The sequence below is a fragment of the Macaca fascicularis genome, chromosome 1, assembly GCF_037993035.2.
Source record: "Macaca fascicularis isolate 582-1 chromosome 1, T2T-MFA8v1.1".
Classification (NCBI taxonomy): Eukaryota; Metazoa; Chordata; class Mammalia; order Primates; family Cercopithecidae; genus Macaca; species Macaca fascicularis.
The window spans coordinates 211941681-211964107 of record NC_088375.1 but is presented as its reverse complement, the minus strand read 5'-3'; the positions used below and the strand labels follow the sequence as shown (position 1 = coordinate 211964107).

Genomic DNA, 22427 nt, shown 5'->3' with positions numbered 1-22427 from the left:
CACAGCTGACCCATTTCTGCTTCATGCCTTTCTCCTCTCACCTTCTTTACAGAGACGTGGATCTGTGTTAAACTGCCCTTGGCATCTCTGCAGTCCTCTAGGAGAGCTGCAATGAGGCACTGGGCATTTCCAGAGCACTGGCCTGTGGGAGGAGGGGAAGAACTTTGAGGTTCTGATTAATTTCCTATGCTGCAGGCAGGCACATGGGTGTCCTGAAATGCCTGGCCTGGTCCTCAAAGGCCCCTAATAAATTATAGCTTATTTTTAGAAAAAATATTCAAAAACACCACTTCCTGTGAAAAGTAAGCATGGCCGTAAGATTGCTGGAGGCAAAGGAAGGGCCTTTACTGAGTTGCTCCTAAGGGCTAAAGCCGATTCCAAGTACTACAAACCCTTGGAAGGAAGAACCCAGGACATACCAGGGAGGTTCTGAAGAAAGAACTTTCTCCCCAGGACCCATGATCCCAGCAACCACTTATTCATTTATTCATAGCAAAACCTTTGGCACAGGAAAGATCAGGATTCAAAACCCAGCTCTGCCACTTACTAGTTATGTAATCTTGGGTTTTTAGGTCTCTGCACCTCAGTTTCTCATCTGCGAAATGGAAATAATAATACCACCTTTCTCACACAGTGCCTGTGAGGGTTAAACATCTGAAAGAGCTGCGTTCAGAGCTTGGCACCTAGTTCATGCCAGGATGTAGTGGTTGCTGTTACTATTTGAACATGTCCTCGTCCTCCCAGCAAGACTTCCCATATGCTGGACTCTGGACTGGAAGTAGGGCTAAATAATAGCCCTACCCTCAAGAGGCTCCATATAGTAAAAGGAAAGGAATAGATTTGTATGATTAGGCAATAAAAGGTCTCTATTGGGCATTGTTAAGTGAAAAGAGTGAGAGTAAGTTGCTGAATTACAAGTGTAGTAGGACCCTATAGTTATAATTTGTAATATATGCTTAGTATATGCATAGAAAAATATGGAGACTATAAAGAACTAAATAGGCCAGGCTCAGTGGCTCACACCTGTAATCCCAGTGCTTTGGGTGGTCAAGGTGAGAAGATTACTTGAGACCAGGAGTTTGAGATCAGTCTGGGTGACAGAGGGAGACCCCTGTCTTTACAAACAAAAAAAAAATTTTTTTCTTTTTTTATTTTTTTTTTGAGACAGAGGTCTCCCTCTGTTGCTCAGGCTAGAGTGCAGTGGCACGATCTAGGCTCACTGCAACCTTCACCTCCCAGGTTCAAGCGATTCTCCTGCCTCAGCCTCCCGAGTAGCTGCGATTACAGCTGCTACTCATGACCCACCACGCCCGGGTAATTTTTGTATTTTTAGTAGAGACGGGGTTTCACCATGTTGCCCAGGCTGGTCTCAAATGCCTGGGCTCAAGCGATCCTTTAGCTTTGTCTTCCCAAAGTGCTGGGATTGCAAGCGTGAGCCACCACACCCAGCCAAAATTTTATTTTATTTTTATTTTTATTTTTTTGGAGACAGTCTCGCTCTGTTGCTCAGGCTAGAGTGCAGTGGTGAGATCTCAGCTCCGCCTCCCGTGTTCAAGCAATTCTGCCTCAGCCTCCTGAGTAGCTGGGATTACAGGCGTGCAACACCACACCCAGTTAATTTTTGTATTTTTAGTAGAGACAGGGTTTCACCATGTTGGTCAGGCTGGTCTCCAACTCCTGACCTTGTGATCCGCCCACCTCAGCCTCCCAAAGTGCTAGGATTACAGGTGTGAGCCACCGCCAGGCATGGTGGCTCACACCTGTAGTCCTAGTTACTCAGGAGGCTGAGGAGGGAAGATTGCTTGAGCCCAGGAGTTGGAGGCTGCAGTGAGCTATGATCTCTGCACTGCACTCCAGGCTGAGTGACAGAGAAAGACCCTGTCTCTAAAAAAATAAATAAATAAAAAAGAGCTAAATAGAGAAACTTCAGGTTTTTTTTCTTTTGCTTTGCTGAGTTTCGTTTTGTTTCTGTTTTTGCTTTTTTTTTTTTGAGATAGAATCTCACTTTGTCACCCAGGCTAGAGTGCCATGTCATGATCTCGGCTCACTACAAGTCCACTTCCCAGGCTCGAGTAATCCTCCTACCTCAGCATCCCATGTAGCTGGGATAACAGGTGCCCGCCAACACACACACCCAGCTAATATTTTTTTGTATTTTTGGTAGAGATGGAGTTTCGCCATGTTGCCCAGGGTGGTCTCCATCTCCTGAGCTCAAGTCATCCACCTGCCTTGGCCTCCCAAAGTACTGGGATTACACAGTGAGACACTGTGTCCAGCCTCCTTTGCTGTTCTGTCTGTGCATATAGTGAGAACTTTCAAAAAAGACTTTGCTATAGAGGGGAAAGGGGGTAAAAACACAGCTACAAGGTATACCAGCAGTGGGCATCTGAGCCACCTGTGCATACTGCAATAGAAAGTTCCACAGATCCCATCTCCTTCTTCATGGGGTTCCAGGAAAGCCCATGCTGAGACAATTTTCCCTTCCTCCCCTGACCCAAGACCTTGGTTGCATTTGAACTTTCAATGCTACAAGCCAAAAGTAAGACACCTAATATAAGTCCCAGGAACCATGACAAGGCCAGGACAAAAAGACGTTTAAGCAGGCAGAATTTTTTTTTCTCCCTGTCTGTATTAGTTAGAATTCTCCAGAGAAACAGAACCAATAGGAGTATACATATCTATATATATATATATATATATAATCTACTTATTATGAGAATTGGCTCACAAGATTATGGAAGCAGAGAAGTCCTACAGTCTGCCTTTTGAAAGCTGGAGAACCAGAAAAGATGGTGGTGCTAAGAATGGGGGTTTGTGGGCAGGGAAGTGCTGGTATAAGTCTTACGGTCCAAGGGTCTGAGAACCAGGAGCTCCAATGTCCAAGGGCAGGAGAAGATGGATGTTCCAGCTCAATGAGAGAGAGCAAATTTTCCTTCCTCCTCTTTTTTGTTCTGTTGAACCCTCAGTGAATTGGATCATGCCCACCTACACTGGTGGAGGCAATTTTCTCTACTCAATCTACCAATTCAAATATTAATCTCTCCTAGAAATATTCAGAAATAATGTTTTACCAGCTATCTGGGCATCCCTTAGCCCAGTCAAATTGACACGTAAATTCACCATCACACTGTCCTATGCCCCTTCCACACCTTCCAAAGAATCACAATATGTCAGCACCTTGTGTCTACCATGTCTAAACTTGCGCTTTCATTTTCACTCAGTATATCATTCTGCAATTTAATTTTTTACAAGGAGTAGTATTACTGTGTCATCAGAAAAAAGGCAGTAAAGATATACATAAAAAGAAAGCTAACCAAGCTGGAGTTGGCTCACTTTTGTTGGTTTGCAAACAATAAATGATTACCCAGTATGATTGAGGCCAGTGCAAAGTCTGCCAAGAATCATAGAAAGTGAGACTAGGAAGGAATAAAATCGCCCTCAATCCTCCTATCATCCCCCTAATGGCATGATTTTAAGTTCTCTCTATTCCTTTGCTCCCTCATGTTTCAGGGTAACCATTACTACATGTATTTCATTCACTCACTCATTCATTCATTCATTCATTCATTCATTCCACAAACATTTATAGATCCTGTATTCTGAACCAAGAGTCATGCTGGGTAGTTTACATATACTACCTCTTAAAGGTTATAGGGGTCATTATTGCTAGTATATTGCATATACTATCTCTTAAAGGTTATAGGGGGTCATTATTGCTGCTATTTTGCAGACTGGGAACAAGGCTCAGACAGGTAAAGTCACTTACTGGTCACACATCTAGTAGGATCTAAACCAAGACATGTGCAACATCAAAGCCCAAGTCCAGGAGGAAATGGGCTGTATTCCAAAGCAAATAAGCTATGCACTCAGGCAGCCATTATTGGTTGGGTGGCTTTGGGCAAGTCATTGAACTCTTCTCTGCAGTAGTTTTGCCACCTCTGCAGAATAAGTGTATACCCAGCTATTGCATGTAAGCTAAGTGCTTTGTAAATCGTAACACATAATACAAAGGAAAGGCATCTCAGCTCTTCAGGGACTAGGTCTCACTCATCTTTGGATCTTTTGGTGCTTTCCCTGCTAGTGTTTGCCTCGATTAGTGTTCATCCCCCATTAGCGCATTTAGGACGGTTTTCCTCGTTTGCATCTTATTTCCCCCTCCAGCCTGGGACTTCCTCAACAGCAGGAATGATGCTTATTAATTTCTGATCCCTTTCTGCCCCTAGTACAGTGTCCGGCCTGCATCCCTCCATTCCTTTGCACTTTTATTTATTTCATAAGAAATGGCGGAGTGCCTAACAGGTGCCAGGCACTACACAGACTGTAATACAGCAAAAGTCCCAAGTTTCCTGGACTGGAGGAGTGGGGAAACAGGATAACATTAAATACAATTACTTAATAACAATTCCATTAAGTGCTGCAAAGAATCAGGCGAGATGCCAGAAGGGATTGGGGGATGCGGGGTGGGGACCTGACTCAATTGAGGAGCCAGAGAAGGCTTCCTAGAGGAGGTGGCCTGGAGGCTCAGAGAGGGTAAGGAACATGCTCAAGGTCACACAGCTGGTAAGTGGGAAATTGGGATTTTAACCCAGGAATGCCTGAGTCCAAAGCCTATACTCTACTAGAAAACACTGTCTTTTATTTCCTCCACTTTTTACTTCCTTGACTTTTTTTTTTTTAGATGCAGTCTTGCTCTGTCGCCCAGGCTGGAGTGCAGTGGTGTGATCTCGGCTCACTGCAACCTCCACCTCCTGGGTTCCAGTGATTTTCGTACCTCAGCCTCCCGAGCAGCCAGGATTATAGGCGTGTGCCACTCCACCCAGTTAATTTTTATATTTTTAGTGGAGATGGGGTTTCACCATGTTGGCCAGGCTGGTCTCAAACTCCTGACCTCAAACGATCTGCCCATCTCAGCCTCCCCAAAAGTGCTGGAATTACAGGCGTGAGCCACCACGGCCCGGCCCCCTACTTCCTTGACTTTTATTTTTGAGAAAGGAGTAAGGCCTGTTCAAATGAATGCACTAAAGCAATATTTTTTCCCAGCTTTTGGGGATCACAGATTCTTTTGAGAATCTGGTGAAATCCGTGAAACCTCTCTCCAGAATTCCACCTATACAGACAGACCCACAAAAGCTTGCATACAATTTCAGGGAGTTCATAGCTATCCTGAGGCCCAGGTTTAGAACTCATTCCATGGAGGACCACCAGACCTTAGAGTAAAATTGTCAGAACCACAGAAAGAGACACCAGGACCCCATAAAGAGCTCAAATCCCCAGAGAGATCTCAAGATCCTATAGAAAGAGTCTCAAGATCCAGTAGAAAGATCTGGGATCCTGTAGAGGCCCCCAAGTTGCTACAGAGTAACAGCTGGGGCTTTGCAGAAATATTCTCAAGAGGTTATAGACATAGAGGAACCTCAACCTCTCATGAAGCTGGAGTCCTCATAGCGGGCTTGGAGAGCTATCATTTTGGGGATTTTTCGATTTTTGAGACAATGTCTGACCTCTGTCGCCCAGGCTGCAATGCAATGACACAATCACCCCTCACCACAGCCTCAAACTCCTGGGCTCAAGCAATCCTCCTGTCTCAGCCTCCAAAGTAGCTGGGACCAGAAGCATGTGCCACCATGTCCAGCTAATTTTTAAATTTTCTGTAAGGATGAGGGGGTCTCACTATGTTTCCCAGGCTGGTCTCGAACTCCTGGAATCAAGAGATCCTCCCACCTCGAGCTCCCAAAGCGGTGGGATTACAGGCGTGAGTCACCATACCCTGCGGAGAGCTATAATTCTTGACCCTTGTTGGATCACTGACACCTTTGGAACTTCGAAGAAAAATGCAACACACACAACATGTTACACAAGGAGTTCACAGACCTCCGAGAGGCCATCGGTAGCCCCTGGGTACAGAACTCCGGTTCTTGAGGTGCTGCAAGAATGTAACCCCCGCCCTCCAAACACCTCAAAAACCTGGAGCAGAACCACAGACGCGAGGCACAAACTTTAGGGTGAAACAGACCCCGAGTCGCATCCCGGCCCTGCCGTTTACCAGCCATGACCTTGAACACTCACCTAGAAACCCTCAGGCCTCAGCATCTCACCACCCAAAAGAGAGGGCTGGACGCCCTTCCCTCCCCACCCCGGCCCCCACGGCGTGCGCTCCGTACCCGGTGGGGCGCTGACGCTTGACAGGACTCAGCCTCTCTCCCCTCCTGCGCCAGTGAGCCATGAATCCGGCTGCAGCACTTCGTGAAATACAAATGGGCCGACTGCACCAGGCGTGCGGGAGGCGGGGGAGGGGGCCGGCGCGTTCGCCGTTTGCCGCAGTGACAGCTCCGCGCAGCCGGCCGGCCGCGGGTCTGGGAAGCCGCCGGTGCCGGGCGCGCTCTCGCCTTTCCCACCCACCAGGCAGGGCGTTCCCGCCAGCCGGCTTCCTGCAGCCGAGGGCCGGGGAGGAGGGACGGCGCTGAGGGGCCGCAGGGCCTGGCAGGCCTGGTTCCTGGCTTTCTCTCCGCGTTTCCTGAGCAGGACCGGCCGGGGGATGGGACCCAGAGCAAACCTCCTTCCCCAGGAGCGCAGCCAGGAAATCGCGTCCTTATTAATCAGGTTCCTCCTCTGCGCGCCGAACGGGGCTGGTTTCCGTCCGCGATCGAGTGGGCATGGTGCGACCCACTTATCCCAGAAGGAAGCGGAGAGACGAAATGGCAGCTCCCGACCCCACGACACAGCAAGATTCCAACCCCGTGATGTCAGTGTTAACTCCATCCTACGGATGAGAAAGCTGAGGCTTTGAAAAATGAAGTGACTTATCCAAGGTCGTCATAAAAATATTACTACTAATAAAATAACGTGCTTACTACATACCAGCCACTGTGCTCCAGGTATATTTCGTCACTGGGTTCTTTAATCTATGAAGATAACTGTTGTTCCTAGTTCATAAATGAGGAAACAGAACCAGAGGCCAAGTGGCAGCTCCAGTGACGCACAGCTACGAAATAACAGAGCTAGGAATTAAACTCCAGCCTCCTGTTTCCAGAGCTCAGCCTTTCTCCATCCTGCTTCTGCGTTTCAGTTGAGTAACCATGACCTTGTCTCATGTGTTTCTGGGTCCTCAGAGCCTTACCGAGAACTTGACACAAAGTAAGTGCTCAGAGGTGATTAAGGGAACCTTACATGGAAGTTCACACTTAGAAGGACTGATAGGAGGCATCTGTCCACGTGACCCCTTCTAGCGCCTTCCGCCAAGTGAAAATGTAGCCTCTCCTGAATACTCGCTATCATGATAAACTCTCCCCCTCCCCACACCCCATCCCATTCCCTTGTTGGACAAATACATTTGGTTTAAATGTAAATGCTCCCCCCCCCCTTTTTTTTTTTTGAGACGGAGTTTCGCCTTGTAGCCCAGGCTGGAGTGCAGTGGCACAATCTTGGCTCACTGCAACCTCCACCTCCTGGGTTCAAGCGATTCTCCTGCCTCAGCCTCCCAAGTAACTGGGATTACAGGCGTGTGCCACCACACCCAACTAATTTTGTATTTTTAGTAGAGACAGGATTTCATTGGTTGATAAGGCTGGTCTCGAACTCCTGACCTCAGGTGATCCACCCACCTTGGCCTCCAAAAGTGCTGGGATTACAGGTGCGAGCTACTGTGCCCGGCCTTAAATGCTCCTTTTTTTTTTTTTGTCCATGGTTTCTTGTAAACAAGGCCAGGCCATTTTCCTCCCTGTGGCCACATTACATATTGCATGGTATTCTTAGCCATTCTATAAGGTTAGACCGTTCAATAATTTTAAGTTCCTCATAAACTGGGACAAGGTCAGCTGTTCATCAAAGCTGTTCCCCTTCCAAATGTAGAGTTGTTTCTGAGAAAAGCAGCCAGACTACATTTTCCAGCACTCCTTGCTATTAGGAACATAACTAGTGTTCACCAGTGGGATATGGGCAGAGAACATGAATGCCATGTCCTGGCCAAAGTGGTGAAGAAGGATGTAGGCTTTCTCAAAGCTCTTTTCTCTCATCTGCCAATCATATGTCAACACCAGGGGCCCCCTTGGAAGCTACACATTGGACAAGACAGAGCCTTAGTCAACCTGGGTCTCACTCATCACTTGACTGAGGGGGCCACACACTGAACTAATTTCTATTGTATTTAGGCATTGCGTTTTCAGGATTTATCTATCATAGCAGTTGGCATAACTAGTATGGGACTACCCTGGGCTCACGGTTGTATCCTCCACATGACAGAGGGCAGTACTGGTTACATGAAAGACGCTCAAAAGACATCTTCAACTGTGTCCAGCTGGCTCAACTGGTCAGAAGCCATATCTGTTCATCTGATGTCTTACGTCATATCTTTTCCAAAAAGGGTTTTGAGGTGGTTTCATTGCAGCCTCAAGACCATCTGACTGATAATTAAAGACCAAGAATTCGGGAGTGATAAAAGCCTGGATCAAAGGCCACTGGGGAAAAAGAAAAGAAAGATGAAAAACTGACTAATTAGGGTAGAAATGGTGGGCTGAGTTTTCTAAGGATAGTAACAGTGAAGAACGAACAAATCATGGCTCTGAGTTTCCCGGCAGTCAAAGTCAAGAGGGAACCAGGATGAGTTACAAATTGTGTAGTAAGTAGTAAACATGTGATTGAATACACAGACCCTGGAGGCAAATTACGTTGTTTTGAAACCCAACTCTGCCACTTACTAGTCACATGACCTTATGCAGTTATTTAATTTCTCTGTGCTTCTGTTGCTTCTTCTGAAAAACAGGACAATATAATAATAAACCCCTTTCTTAGGGTCCCTGGAAGGATTAAATGACTTCAGGCATGTTTAGTTCTTTTTTTTGTTTCATTTTGTTTTTTGAGATGGAGTCTCGCTCTGTCGCCCAGGCTGGAGAGCAGTGGTGCAATCTCAGCTCACTGCAACCTCTGCCTGCCAGGTTTAAACAATTCTCCTGCCTCAGCCTCCTGAGTAGCTGGGATTACAAGCCCCTGCTGCCACGCCTGGCTAATTTTTGTATTTTTAGTAGAGACAGGGTTTCACCATATTGGTCAGGCTGCTCTCGAACTCCTGACCTCAAGTGATTCACCTGCCTCAGCCTCCCAAAGTTCTGGGATTATAGGCATGAGCCACCGCACCCGGCCGCATATTTAGTTCTCATAACAGGCCTGTCACGTGGTAAATCCTATAGAAGAATTAGCTATTGCTGTGATATGGTTGGAAAAATCAGGCCAGTGAATTGGGAGAGACAAATTTTTCCCCGCATTAAATTCTCAGGGAATGTATTACACATGTGACCCTAATACAACAGATGGTTCCTTAATCAGAATTGCGCCCCGTGTCACATGGTTGTTTCTGTCTCTTTTTTTTTTTTTTTTTTTTTTTTTGAGATGGAGTCTTGCTCTGTAGCCCAGGCTGGAGTGCAGTGGCGCGATCTTGGCTCACTCCAACCTCCACCTCCCAGGTTCAAGCAATTCTCCTGCCTCAGCCTCCCGAGTAGCTGGGACTACAGGCACCTGCCACCATGCCCAGCTAATTTTTGTATTTTTAGTAGAGACAGGGTTTCACCATTTTGGCCAGGGTGATCTTGAACTCCTGACCTCGTGATCCGCCCGCCTCGGCCTCCCAATGGTTGTTTCTCTTATTTTTGGTCCAGACAAACCTTGGCATTCTACTCACTGGGTAATTCTGGGGCAGGATACTAGGGTAACTTAAGGTTCTAGGGACCTTTCTGCTGACAGGCCAGGTAAGTTTAGTCACAAAGGCCGAAGGGGTTAGTGCCAGACAGACCCAGGAACGTTTGTTAACTTGTTCAAGCCTCAGTTTCTTCATCCACACAGTGAGGACAATAACACAAAAACTATATGAAAGGGTTGCTATAAAGATTACATGAAAGAATGTACATAAGGCCAGGCACGGTGGCTCACGCCTGTGATCCCAGCACTTCGGGAGACTGAGGCAGGTGGATCACCTGAGGTTGCGAGTTCGAGACCAGCCTGACCAACATGGAGAAACCCTGTCTCTACTAAAAATACAGAATTAGCCAGGTGTGGTGGCACATACCTGTAATCCTAGCTACTCAGGAGGCTGAGGAAGGAGAATTGCTTGAACCTGTGAGGTGGAGGTTGTGGTGAGCCAAGATTGCACCATTGCACTCCAGCTTGGGCAACAAAAGCAAAACTCCTTCTAAAAAAAAAAAGAAAAAGAAAAACAAGGATGGACATAAAACATTTATCACAATAACTAGTTTTATAGTTTTATAGGAGGACTTCAGTATACAACCACCCACAAAATAAAAAGGAAACCAGCAAAATAAAACAGAGGATATCACCTAGAACCCCTAGAAAAAGGAGAATAATTTTTAATGTTTCAAAAATTGGAACAGAGGCCAGGTGCAGTGGTCAATGCTTGCAATCCAACACTTTGGGAGGCCAAGGTGGGATGATTGCTTGAGCTCAGGAGTTTGAGACCAGCCTGGACAACAAAGTGAGACCTTGTCTCCACAAAAAATTTAAAAATCAGCTGGGCACAGGAGGCTGAGGTGAGAGGATCACTTCGGCCTAGAAGGTCGAGGCCACACTGAGCTACGATTGTACCACTGCACTCCAGCCTGGCGACAGACCTAAATTCTGTCTCAAGAAATAAATAAATAAATAAAGGTGGAACAGAAATGGCACATCTCTCCCAGAGTGTGGTCCTGGGCTGTCCAAAGCATCATTTCTTTGCTTCTGGCTGGAATTCTCTTCGCCTAACTTGGTGTGGTATCAGCTCAGACTGGCCAGTTTTTGAAGCCACCCTGGCCTGGAGATGTGCTGCAAAGCCAGAATGACCACCCTGCCCCAGCAACAGACTGTCTTTGATGGGCTGAGAACCTGGAGCTTCCCTTATCAAGTGTTTCCTAGGCATCCAGTGCTGTGCTGAGTTTTACACACGTTCCCTTGTCTAGCCCCGGCAATAGTCTCAAGGCATGAGCCCTATTCCTAATCACATTTTACAGATGAGGAAACTGAGGCTCAGAAAGACAAAGTGGTCCAGGCACAGTGGCTCATGCCTGTAATCCTAGCATTTTGGGAGGCCAAAGCAGGTGAATCACTAAAGGTCAGGAGTTTGAGACAAACCTGGCCAACATAGCGAAACCTTGTTTCTACTGAAGAAAATGTACAAAAATTAGCTGGGAGTGGTGGCATGCACCTTTAGTCCCAGCTACTCAGGAGGCTGAGGCACAAGAATTGCTTGAACCCAGGAGGTGGGTGTTGCAGTGATCCAAGATCTCACCACTGCACTCCAGCCTGGGTGAAAGAGTGAGACTCTGTCTGAAAAAAAAAAAAAAAAAAAAAGAAATAAAGAAAGAAAAAAGTGTAGGCCGGGCGCGGTGGCTCAAGCCTGTAATCCTAGCACTTTGGGAGGCCGAGACGGGCGGATCACAAGGTCAGGAGATCGAGACCATCCTGGCTAACATAGTGAAACTCTGTCTCTACTAAAAAAAATACAAAAAAACTAGCCGGGCGAGGTGGCGGGCGCCTGTAGTCCCAGCTACTCGGGAGGCTGAGGCAGGAGAATGGCGTAAACCCGGAAGGCGGAGCTTGCAGTGAGCTGAGATCCGGCCACTGCACTCCAGCCTCCTGGGCGACAGAGCGAGACTCCGTCTCAAAAAAAAAAAAAAAAAAAAGAAAGAAAAAAGTAAGCAAGCCAAAGTGACCTGGCCACAACTACACAGTCAAGAAGAGGCAGAGCTGGGACCTGAACAAAATGTGTCTGGTGCCATTATGTGTTCCTAACCATTACATCGCACACTGCCTCTGCCCTCCAACCTGACTCAGAATCTCGCTTCTCTCATTAGCCAGCCTTTCTCGGTCGTCTGATTATATCGAAGATTTCCTTGGACACACCCGCTGCTGGGACCAACCACTCTTCCTCTCTGGCTGGGCAGCCCCTTACCCTGGAGGAGCTGACTCCTGGGCAAGCCAGACAAATTTCACTGGAGTGCCCCTTGGCCGATGAAAAGCTCTGAGTGGATGAAAAATCAGCCAGCAGTGTAATCTCCCCATTCTAGCCTGCAGCTCTTCTGGTTGGACTGTCTGCCTCCAGGCTCCCCCACCTCCATTCCTTGTTTTTGTTTTTTTGAGATGAAGTCTCGCTCTATCACCCAGGCTGGAGTGCAGTGGCATGATCTTGGCTCACTGCAACCTCCGCCTCCCTAGTTCAAGCGATTCTCCTGCCTCAGCCTCCTGAGTAGCTGCCATTACAGGTGCATGCCACCACACCCAGCTAATTTTTATATTTTTAGTAGAGATGGGGTTTCGCCATGTTGGCCAGGCTGGTCTCAAACTCCTGACCTCAAGTGATCCGCCCGCCTCGGCTTCCCAAAGTGCTAGTATTACAGGTGTGAGCCACCACACCCAGCCCATTCCTTCTTTTACACCCAGCTTGAGTGATTGCTTTCAACACTGGTCTAACTGTATCATTCCTTTGCTAAATAATCTTCAATAGCTCCCTGTTGCTCCCAGGATAAAGTTCAATGTAGAGAGCTTGGTCAAGTCCCCAAGGCCCAGCTTACTTTTCCAACTCTCTCTTTCTTCTCAGACACTCTAGACTCTCAGCATCCCCGAACTCTAGACTCTCAGCCCCCTGAATCATTCATCATTTTCAGCCTCAGACCCTTTGCACATCTGTGTGTCATGAGATATACAGAAGTATGGATGAGCTTCCACACGTATACTGGGCTGTGGAGCTACTGGATTCCATTAGCCTCACTTTCTCTGTGTGGCAGCAAACACTTCCCACCTTCTTGCAGAAACTTCTCTGCTGGACTGGAGTTGACCATCAACTGTCTGGAAAAGGGACCTGTCAGGAAGAGGGCACCAGCAACTCTAACTCTGTGTAGAGCCCTGGGAAATACGGACCTTATCTTGTACCCAAATCTAAGGGTCAGAGGTTACCTGATGAGCTAGGTGTCAGGGAGTTCCCCGGCAGCAAAAAGAAGGTAGGTTTCCTACCTGGTCTGTGTGATGCCTGCATCCAGGCTCTTAGCCACTACTCCATGCTACCTCCTCGAATGAGGCAGAATTCACCTCTGTATATGTATAATGTACATGTATATGTATATATGTATAATGTATACAGTATAATGCTATCCTAGCCTTGACCTCCCAGGCTTAAGGGATTCTCCCACCTCAGCGTCCTGAGTAGCTGGGACTACAGGCATGCGCCACCACACCCAGCTAGTTTTTGTGTTTTTTGTAGAGACAGAGTTTCACCGTGTTGCCCAGGCTGGTCTCAAGCTCCTTGACCTCAAAGGATCCACCCGCCTCGGCCTGCAAAGGCGCTGCAATTACAGGTGCGAGCCACCGGGCCAGGCTGGCTTTACTATTCCCCATTCACCGTTCCCCATTGCTAAGGAAAATTGATCTGAAGAGGAAGGAGCCCACCAACCTTTGATTTCTGCACTTTTTCCTGGTGCTCCTGCGCCACCTGGTGGCCATACCTAAAATAAATTAGGATTTCTGAAGAACGCTCTGAGGAGGTCTGGGGTGGGTCCACTTAGCAAAATTCTCAACAGCAAACTTTTCATCCCAGTTCACATTTCTCTATAAGGCCTGGCCCAGGTCTGACCAGTGCCTGAGGTTATGAGAAAGGCAGAAGTGAATTCTGTCCCACGGAAGAATCTTGGGTCTGTCACTGCCCCTTTCTGGGCTGTTTCTTCATCTGTTAATAAAAAAGGCAGGAGGCCGGGTGCGTTGACTCACGCCTGTAATCCCAGCCACTTTGGGAGGCTGAAGCGGGTGGATCACCTGAAGTCAGGAGCTTGAGACCAGCCTAGCCAACATGGTGAAACCCCATCTCTACTAAAAATACACAAATTAGCCGGGGCTGATGGGGAGCACCTGTAGTCCCAGCTACCTGGCAGGCTGAGGGAGGAGGATCACTTGAGCCCAGGAGGCAGAGGTTGTGGTGAGCTGAGATCACACTACTGCACTTCAACCTGGGTGGCAAAGTGAGACTCCATCTCAAAAAAATAAAAAGGCAGGCGAGGACTGGGCCCTACCAATTCTGACATTCTAGGATTCATGTCTAAAGTGACTTTGCCTCCTCCCTTAGCTCAGTGAGAAAAATGTAAGCTCCAGGAGGTCAGGGAAGTTGCTGGCTGTTCATTCTCTATCCTAAGTGCATGGGGTGGTGCTTTGTACATAGGAGATACTTTATTGGGTTTGGGGCTATATTAATAGAAGCACTGTGTGTACAGTGAGGGAGGTGATAGTCCTTCTGTCCATGTCTAGAGAACTGTGTTCCATTTTGGGATCAGAACTTTGACTGGAACATGTAGAAGTATAACTTATCCATAGGAAAATGAGCAAGATGATGGCTGGGGGGACGTCAAAATCACAATTTATGGAGAACAGTTGAAGGAGGCACTCTCTGACTCTGGTATAAAAAAGACTGAAGGGGTATAATGTGCCCACCTTCAAACATCTGAAAAGAGCATGTGGACTTTGAGAACTAGGAACCAGGGGCTGCCACTTCTGGGAGACAGATTTTTCTTTCCCCAAAACCAAGGGAAGCTTTCAGTCATAGCTGGATAAATAACAAATACACATTTGATCTCAGTCTGGCCGTAATGTGCTTTTAAGCTTGGTAAATTCCCTCACGACTTTGAACTTCAGTTTTCTCACATATAAAATGGGCATACTATGGAACATGCAGGAACATGCGGGCCTCCCAAAGTGCTGGGATTACAGGCATGAGCCACCGCGCCTGGCCTAAGTTCTAAGTTTATCTTCAATTTGACTTTTTTTTTTTTAATGTTATGAGGGAATCATAGAAAGCATGTTTAAAGTGCCAAGTGGGCCAGGCATGGTGGCTCACGCCTGTAATCCCAGCACTTTTGGGGAGGTTGAGATGGGCCGATAATTTGAGGTTAGGAGTTCAAGACCAGCCTGGCCAATATGGTGAAATCGCATCTCTGCTTCCCAGGAGAATCACTTGAACCCGGGAAGTGGAGGTTGCAGAGAGTCAAGATTGTGCCATTGCCCTCCACCCTGGCAACAAGAGTGGAACTCTGTCTCAAAAATACATAAATAAGGCCGGGCGCGGTGGCTCAAGCCTGTAATCCCAGCACTTTGGGAGGCCGAGACGGGCGGATCACGAGGTCAGGAGATCGAGACCATCCTGGCTAACACAATGAAACCCCGTCTCCACTAAAAAAATACAAAAAAATTAGCCGGGCGTGGTGGCGGCGCCTGTAGTCCCAGCTACTCGGGAGGCTGAGGCAGGAGAATGGCGGGAGCCCGGGAGGCGGAGCTTGCAGTGAGCCGAGATCGCGCCACGGCACTCCAGCCTGGGCGACAGAGCGAGACTCCGCCTCAAAAAAAAAAAAAAAAAAAAAAAAAAAAAAAACATAAATAAATAATAATAATAATAAATAAAGTGCCGAGTGCAAGGCCTAGCGCCTGACTAGTCTTGGGTTAGTGTAGCTATGGTTAAAAAAATACAGAAAGGGTCGGGAGCGGTGGCTCACACCTGTAATCCCAGCACTTTGGGAGGCCGAGGTGGTCGGATCACGAAGTCAAGAGATTGAGACCATCCTGGCCAACATGGTGAAACCCCGTCTATACTAAAAATAAAAAATAAAAAAAAAAATTATCTGGGCGTGGTGACCCGCACCTGTAGTCCCAGCTACTCAGGAGGCTGAGGGAGGAGAATCGCTCGAACCTGGGAGGTGGAGTTTGCAGTGAGCCAGGATCTCACCACTGCACTCCGGCCTGGTGACAGAGCGAAACTCTGTCTCAAAAAAATAAATAAATAAATAAATAAACAGAAAGGTAATCAGCACCCGGTCAAATAACTGGTACAAGTGTTGCCAAGGAGTTGGTAGAGGCTGATGGCTAGCCATGCTGGCCCTCGGGTCATACTGGTAGATGTAAATGCTGGCTTTATTATTTATTTATTTTTGTTTTTATTTTTTGAGATAGGGTATTGCTCTGTCACCCAGGCTGTAGTGCAGTGGCATGAACTTGGCTCATTACAGCCTCAACCTCCCAGGTTCAAGGGATTCTCCCACCTCAACCTCCTGAGTAGCTGGGACTACAGGTTCATGCCACCACACCTGGCTAGTTTTTGTGTTTTTTTGTAGGGATGGGGTTTCACCATGTTGCCCAGCTGGTATCAAACTCCTGAGCTCAAGGAATCCACCCACCTAAGTCTCCGAAAGTGCTGGGATTACCAACTTGAGCTATCATGCCTACTGTCTTTGCTATTTAGTTGCAGCAATACCTTGAGTGAATTACTTAACCATTCTGAGTCTCAGTTTACCCATCTGCAAAATGGGGATAATAGTAGTTCCCACTTCACCAATTATAATGCATGAGCTGCTGCTCTGATATTAGTGATCTGATTGGGGTTGTCCTGGATGACTTTGAAGGCCCTCTCCCATCTGATATCCTCTAGGTCTAGAATTCCTACTCCTCCCCTTGGGAGCAAAATACAGGGGGGCCAGGGAAGCAGGTAAATGCACTATCTTAAGATCCTCGGATGCGGAGGACTACTCACATCTGTCCTTGCCAGTGACCCTGTAAAAAGGGCACTTCTGCCTTCCTCCCCCCAGTCCGCCTCTTCCTGTGACAGGTGGCTGGAATGCACCTGAGAGAGCTGAGGGCGTGGGGTGTGGCACAGACTTGGTGGAGGACAGACTGTCTGGCTTTGTAATCTGTTTCATGTACTTTGGCCCCCAGATGAACTGTGAGCTCCACGAGGGACCCAGCTGCTGTATGGAGAACAGAAATTAGTCAATAGCATGGGGGGGATCAATGGGGAGGATCAGAGGTTGCCAACTGGTGGCCCAGAGGCCAAACCTTGTTCACAGGCCTGTTTCATGATCTGCATAGTTGCACCATGTTTTCTGTGTGTGTGAGAGAGAGTGTGTGTGTGTGTGTGTGTGTGTGTGTGTGTGTTTAGTTAATTCCTTATAAATTAACTGTGGCCTCGTCTCATTCAATAACCTTCCCCAGTTTTGAATGCTCCAGAGTTGAGCACAGGCCCCAACCACCCTGAGGTTGACATTATTATTACCCACATTGTACAGAACAAACTGAGGCAGAAAGATGTGAAGCAAGACAGTGGAAAAACTGGGACGGGTTCATTGGTTCCCAGATCAGTGCTTTCTTCGCTAGTTTATGCTGCTCCTCAGAGCCACATGCCATTTTGGCCCTGGCCATATCCCCTGGGGGTTAAGAGTGAGGATTCTGGGCTGCAACTGTGTCTTGAATTCTGGTCCCACCACTTCTCAGCAGTGTGAAAATGGGCAAAGTATTTAATTTCTTGGGGCTTCCAGTTCCTCATCTGGAGGATAGTAATAGGACCAACTTCATGTAGGTTAAATGAGTTAACACTCATAAAATGCTTAGGGCAGTACCTAGGTACACAGTAAGAGCTCAATAGACACTCGCTATTATCGTTAATTGAGCACAGGCTGTGTGCCAGGTACTAAGAGTACAAAGATCAATGAAATACGCCGCAGGGCTCCTAGACTGATGAGAGATCATGGGACAGTGACATGCTCCCTAAGGAGACTGGCTGAGAAAGCAGAGGGGGGCCACGGTGCCCACGTATTTAGTCAAACGTCAGGATTCACCTCCTACAGGCTGCAGCCTGTTGCCATTTAAGCTGACCTGAGGCCTGGTGTGATGGTGCGTGCCTGTAGTCCCAGCTACTTGGGAGGCAGGGGCAGGAGGATCACCTGAGACTGAGATCGCCTGAGTTCCAGGCTGTAGTATGCCACGATCATATCTGTGAATAGCCACTGTACTCCAGCCTAGGCAACATCGTGAGACCTCACCTCTAAAAAAAACAAAAACAAAAAAACAGACCTAGGGTCCTGTGACCAGGGAATCGGATTGGCTGCAGGAAAAAAAAAAAAAGCAGAGTCCTGTGCTAGACGGGAACCTGCATCGTCACCATCATGCTGTGTGTGTGTCTGTGACTAAGCGTGAAGGAATTAGGGGCATGACAGGGATGGGTGGGGAGAAGAGGAGAAAGGCTCCAAACACAGGCTTCCCCTATGGTCATGAGAAACAAGTTTATCTTTCTTTCTTTCTTTCTTTCTTTTTTTTTTTTGAGACCGAGTTTCGCTCTTGTTGCCCAGGCTGGAGTGCAATGGCGCAATCTCAGTTCACCACAACCTCCGCCTCCCGGTTCAGGTAATTCTGCCTCAGCCTCACGAGTAGCTGGGATTACAGGCACATCCCGCCATGCCTGGCTAATTTTGTATTTTTAGTAGAGATGGGGTTTCTCCAGGTTGGTCAGACTGGTCTCAAACTCCCAACCTCAGGTGATTCACCCACCTCGGCCTCCCAAAGTGCTGAGATTACAGGCATGAGCCACTGCACCCAGCCTAAGTTCTAAGTTTATCTTCAATTTGACTTTTTTTTTTTTTTTTTTGAGAAAGGGTCTTGCTCTGTCACCCAGGCTGAAGTGCAGTGACACCATTATAGCTTACTGCAGTCTCAACCTCCCCGGCTCAAGCAGTCCTCCCACCTTAGCCTCCTCAGTAGCTGAGACTACAGGTGTGTACCACCACGCCCACCTAATTTTTGTATTTGTAGTAGAGATGGGGTTTCACCATGTTGCCTAGGCTGGTCTCGAACTCCTGGACTAAAGTAATCCTCCAGGTTTGCCCTCCCAAAGTGCTGGGATTAGAGGAGTGCACCACTGTGCCCAGCCCTGCATGGGTGATTCTAATGCAGGTGGTCCAGGGCTGCGCTGGATGATGTCCAGCATGAGCTTCAAATCAGCACAAGACTCCTCTGGATAACCAATCATCCCCTCAATCTCGGCCTCCCTCCTTTCTCTTTCCTTCCTGACACCCTATATTCCTGCCCCTCATTCTTCTTTCTGTGACCACAGACCCCACCGAATATTACTTGTCTCTGAGGCTCTGTTACTGCTCTTTTCTCCACCTGGTGTGGCCTTCCCTACCTTCCTCTGCTCGGTCCCATCTCCCCCAAGAGGCCTTGTCATACTTCCCCTCTCTTGGGCTCCTATCTATTCCACATAGGCTCAGCTTTTGGCAGTCTGCTGAAGTGTTCTCTCTTTATGAAACCTGCCCTAACATAACCTTCTTTTTCTTTTTTTTCTTTTTTTTGAGACGGAGTCTCGCTCTGTAGCCCAGGCTGGAGTGCAGTGGCCGGATCTCAGCTCACTGCAAGCTCCGCCTCCCGGGTTCACGCCATTCTCCGGCCTCAGCCTCCCGAGTAGCTGGGACTACAGGCGCCCGCCACCTCGCCCGGCTAGTTTTTTGTATTTCTTAGTAGAGACGGGGTTTCACCGTGTTATCCAGGATGGTCTCGATCTCCTGACCTCGTGATCCACCCGTCTCGGCCTCCCAAAGTGCTGGGATTACAGGCTTGAGCCACCGCGCCCGGCCAACCTTCTTTTTCTTTTTCTTTTTTTGAGACAGGGTCTCATTCTGTCTCTTAGGCTGGAGTGCAGTGGCATGATCAGGGCTCACTGTAGCCACAGCCTCTCGAGTAGCTGGGACTACAGGTGTGCTCCACCATGTCTGGCTAATTTTTGTTGTTGTCATTAGAGATGGGGTCTCCCTATGTTGCCCAGGCTGGTCCCAAACTCCTGCTTCAGCCTCCCAAAGTGCTGGGATCACAGGTAGGAGCCACCATGCCCAGCCCATAAGCGGTTTCTTTCTTTCTTTCTTTCTTTCTTTTTCTGAGACGGAGTCTCGCTCTGTCGCCCAGGCTGGAGTGCAGTGGCCGGATCTCAGCTCACTGCAAGCTCCGCCTCCCGGGTTTACGCCATTCTCCTGCCTCAGCCTCCCAAGTAGCTGGGACTACAGGCGCCCGCCACCTCACCCGGCTAGTGTTTTTTGTATTTTTTTTAGTAGAGACAGGGTTTCACCATGTTAGCCAGGATGGTCTCGATCTCCTGACTTCGTGATCCGCCCGTCTCGGCCTCCCAAAGTGCTGGGATTACAGGCTTGAGCCACTGCGCCCGGCCCATAAGCGGTTTCTTTACCTCATCTATAAAATCAAGATGACAGGTAAATGAGAAAGTGTACACAAGGAGCATTATAGTCACTTAATAAATCATAGCTGTTATTTTTATATTGCTGTTTGATCTCAAGTAGGTCAGTTTAAGAGCTCTTCTGCCAAGCACTGTAGTAACTTACACAATAACATATCTATTATTATCCCTATTTTATAGTTGAAAATGAGACAAAGAGAGATAAAGAAACTTTTTCTAGGCCATGTGTGGTGGCTCATGCCTGTATTCCCAGCATTTTGGGAGGCCGAGGTGGGAGAAGTGCTTGAGCCCAGAAGTTTGAGACCAGCCTGGGCAACATAGTGGGATCCCCATCTCTAACGAAAATTTAAAAAATTAGCCAGTCATGGTGGTTTAAGCCTGTGGTCACAGCTACTCAGAAGGCTGAGTCTGGGAGGTCAAGGCTGCAGTGAGTCCTGACTGTGCCACTATACTCCAGCCTGGACAACAGAGTGAGACCTTGTCTTGAAAAGAAAAGGGCCGGGCTTGGTGGCTCACGCCTGTAATCCCAGCACTTTGGGAGGCCGAGACGGGTGGATCACCTGAGGTCAGGAGTTCAAGACCAGCCTGGCCAACATGGTGAAAACCTGTCTCTACTAAAAATACAAAAATTAGCTAGGCGTGGTGGCGCATGCCTGTAATCTAAGCTACTCGGGAGGCTGATGCAAGAGAATCGCTTGAACCCAGGAGGTGGAGATTGCAGTGAGCCGAGATCAGGCCACTGCACTCCACCCTGGGCAACAAGAGCGAAACTCTGTCTCAAAAAAAAAAAAGAAAGAAAGAAAGAAAGAAAAGAAAACTTGTCCAGGTTCACCCAGGAGAAATTGGCTGCACTTGGATTTGAGTTGAGGCATCAGGTCCTGAGCCTTTTTTTTTTTTTCCTTTTTGAGATAGGATCTTGCTCTGTCACCCAGGACAGTGCAGTGACATGATCATGGCACACTGCAGCCTCAATCTCCCACACTCAAGCAATCCTCCCACCTCAGCCTCCCAGGCAGCTGGGACTACAGATGCGCACCACCATGTCTGGATAAATTTTGTATTTTTTTGTAGAGGCAGGGTTTTGCCAGGTTTCCCATGCTGGCCTTGAACCCCTGGGCTCAAGCAATTCTCCCACCTTAGCCTCCCAAAGTGCTGGGATTACAGGTATGAGCCACTGAGCGTGGTCTCTGAGCTCTTAATCATCACACTGTCCTTAATTTCTCACATCCTGATAGGAGAGAACAAGTGCCAAGGCTGGAGCGTGGGACCTGGCATGTGGTAGGTGCTCAACAAATGCTAGAGACTGAATTGAGCTGAATGGTTTCTATATCCAGGGAGAGGAGGAAAAATCACCCAAAGACGTTACTGGCCATGATGTCTCATGCTTTTTATTTGATAAGACTCAACATCTCTAATGAGTTTTCAGATCTCTAATGAGAAAGAGATGTAAAAAAATAATTCAGAAAAAAAATTCAGAATGGTGTCCCACTCAAAGCGTGGGGGGAGGCAGGAGTGAGTGTCTAAAGCCAGTCAATCTACCTCAAAGGGGTGATCATGGGTTTTAACTTCAGAATGTGAAGATGGCGCAGGGATATTGGGGAAGAAGGAAGGGTACAGGGTAGTCAGTCTGGTCCCAAAACCTTCCTACTCCCGCTACCCCTAACCTCTGAATCTCTCTCCAAGTCACTCTATATCATTGGCACTACAAATACTGACTTTCTCTTCATGGACGACTGGGAGAGATTTAATCTAAGAAAGACTCAGTGGAAGAAACGCGTGGATATTATTTTCCAATCAAGGTGCCATACAGAATGGAGATCCATCCTGGCTCCAAATTCTCTTTCAATTCAGGTCATTAATCTTATCCACCCTCCTTTTTTTTTTTTTTTTTTTTTTTTTTTGAGACGGAGTCTCGCTGTGTCTCCCAGGCTGGAGTGCAGTGGCGTGATCTCGGCTCACTGCAAGCTCCGCCTCCCAGGTTCACGCCATTCTCCCGCCTCAGCCTCCCAAGTAGCTGAGACTACAGGCGCCCGCCACCACGCCCGGCTAGTTTTTTTGTATTTTTAGTAGAGACGGGGTTTCACCATGTTAGCCAGGATAGTCTCGATCTCCTGACCTCGTGATCCACCCGCCTCGGCCTCCCAAAGTGCTGGGATTACAGGCTTGAGCCACCGCGCCCGGCATCCACCCTCCTTTAAGCTCCATATAGATCTCAGGTAGACCAGAGAGCCTTCCCTTTGAGCCCGGGGTCTTTTCTATAGTCAGATAGCTTCTCATCTCAACTGTATCAACTGGGGATCTCGTAGGTCACATTTCTTCCAACAAAGAGGAACTGTGAAAACATTATGTTGGCCAGGCACAGTGGCTCATGCCTGTAATCCCAGCACTTTGGGATGCCAAGATGGGC

The 22427-nt window shown here is 47.9% G+C and overlaps 1 protein-coding gene across 4 annotated transcripts in view; it reads right to left on the bottom strand.

Annotated features, from left to right (window-relative positions):
* LUZP1 (leucine zipper protein 1) overlaps nucleotides 1–6698 on the bottom strand; it is a 97143-nt gene extending 90445 nt beyond the window's left edge. For 2 of the 4 annotated variants that reach the window (XM_065528038.1, XM_045378403.2), the window contains exon 1: nucleotides 6554–6698. The gene's annotated coding sequence lies outside the window, so the exon portion shown is untranslated. Of the gene's footprint in view, nucleotides 1–6161; nucleotides 6364–6553 lie in introns of those variants that run through there. The other 2 variants (XM_015441022.3, XM_005544488.4) reach the window with 1 other exon arrangement.
* Nucleotides 6699–22427: the final 15729 nt, after the last annotated feature.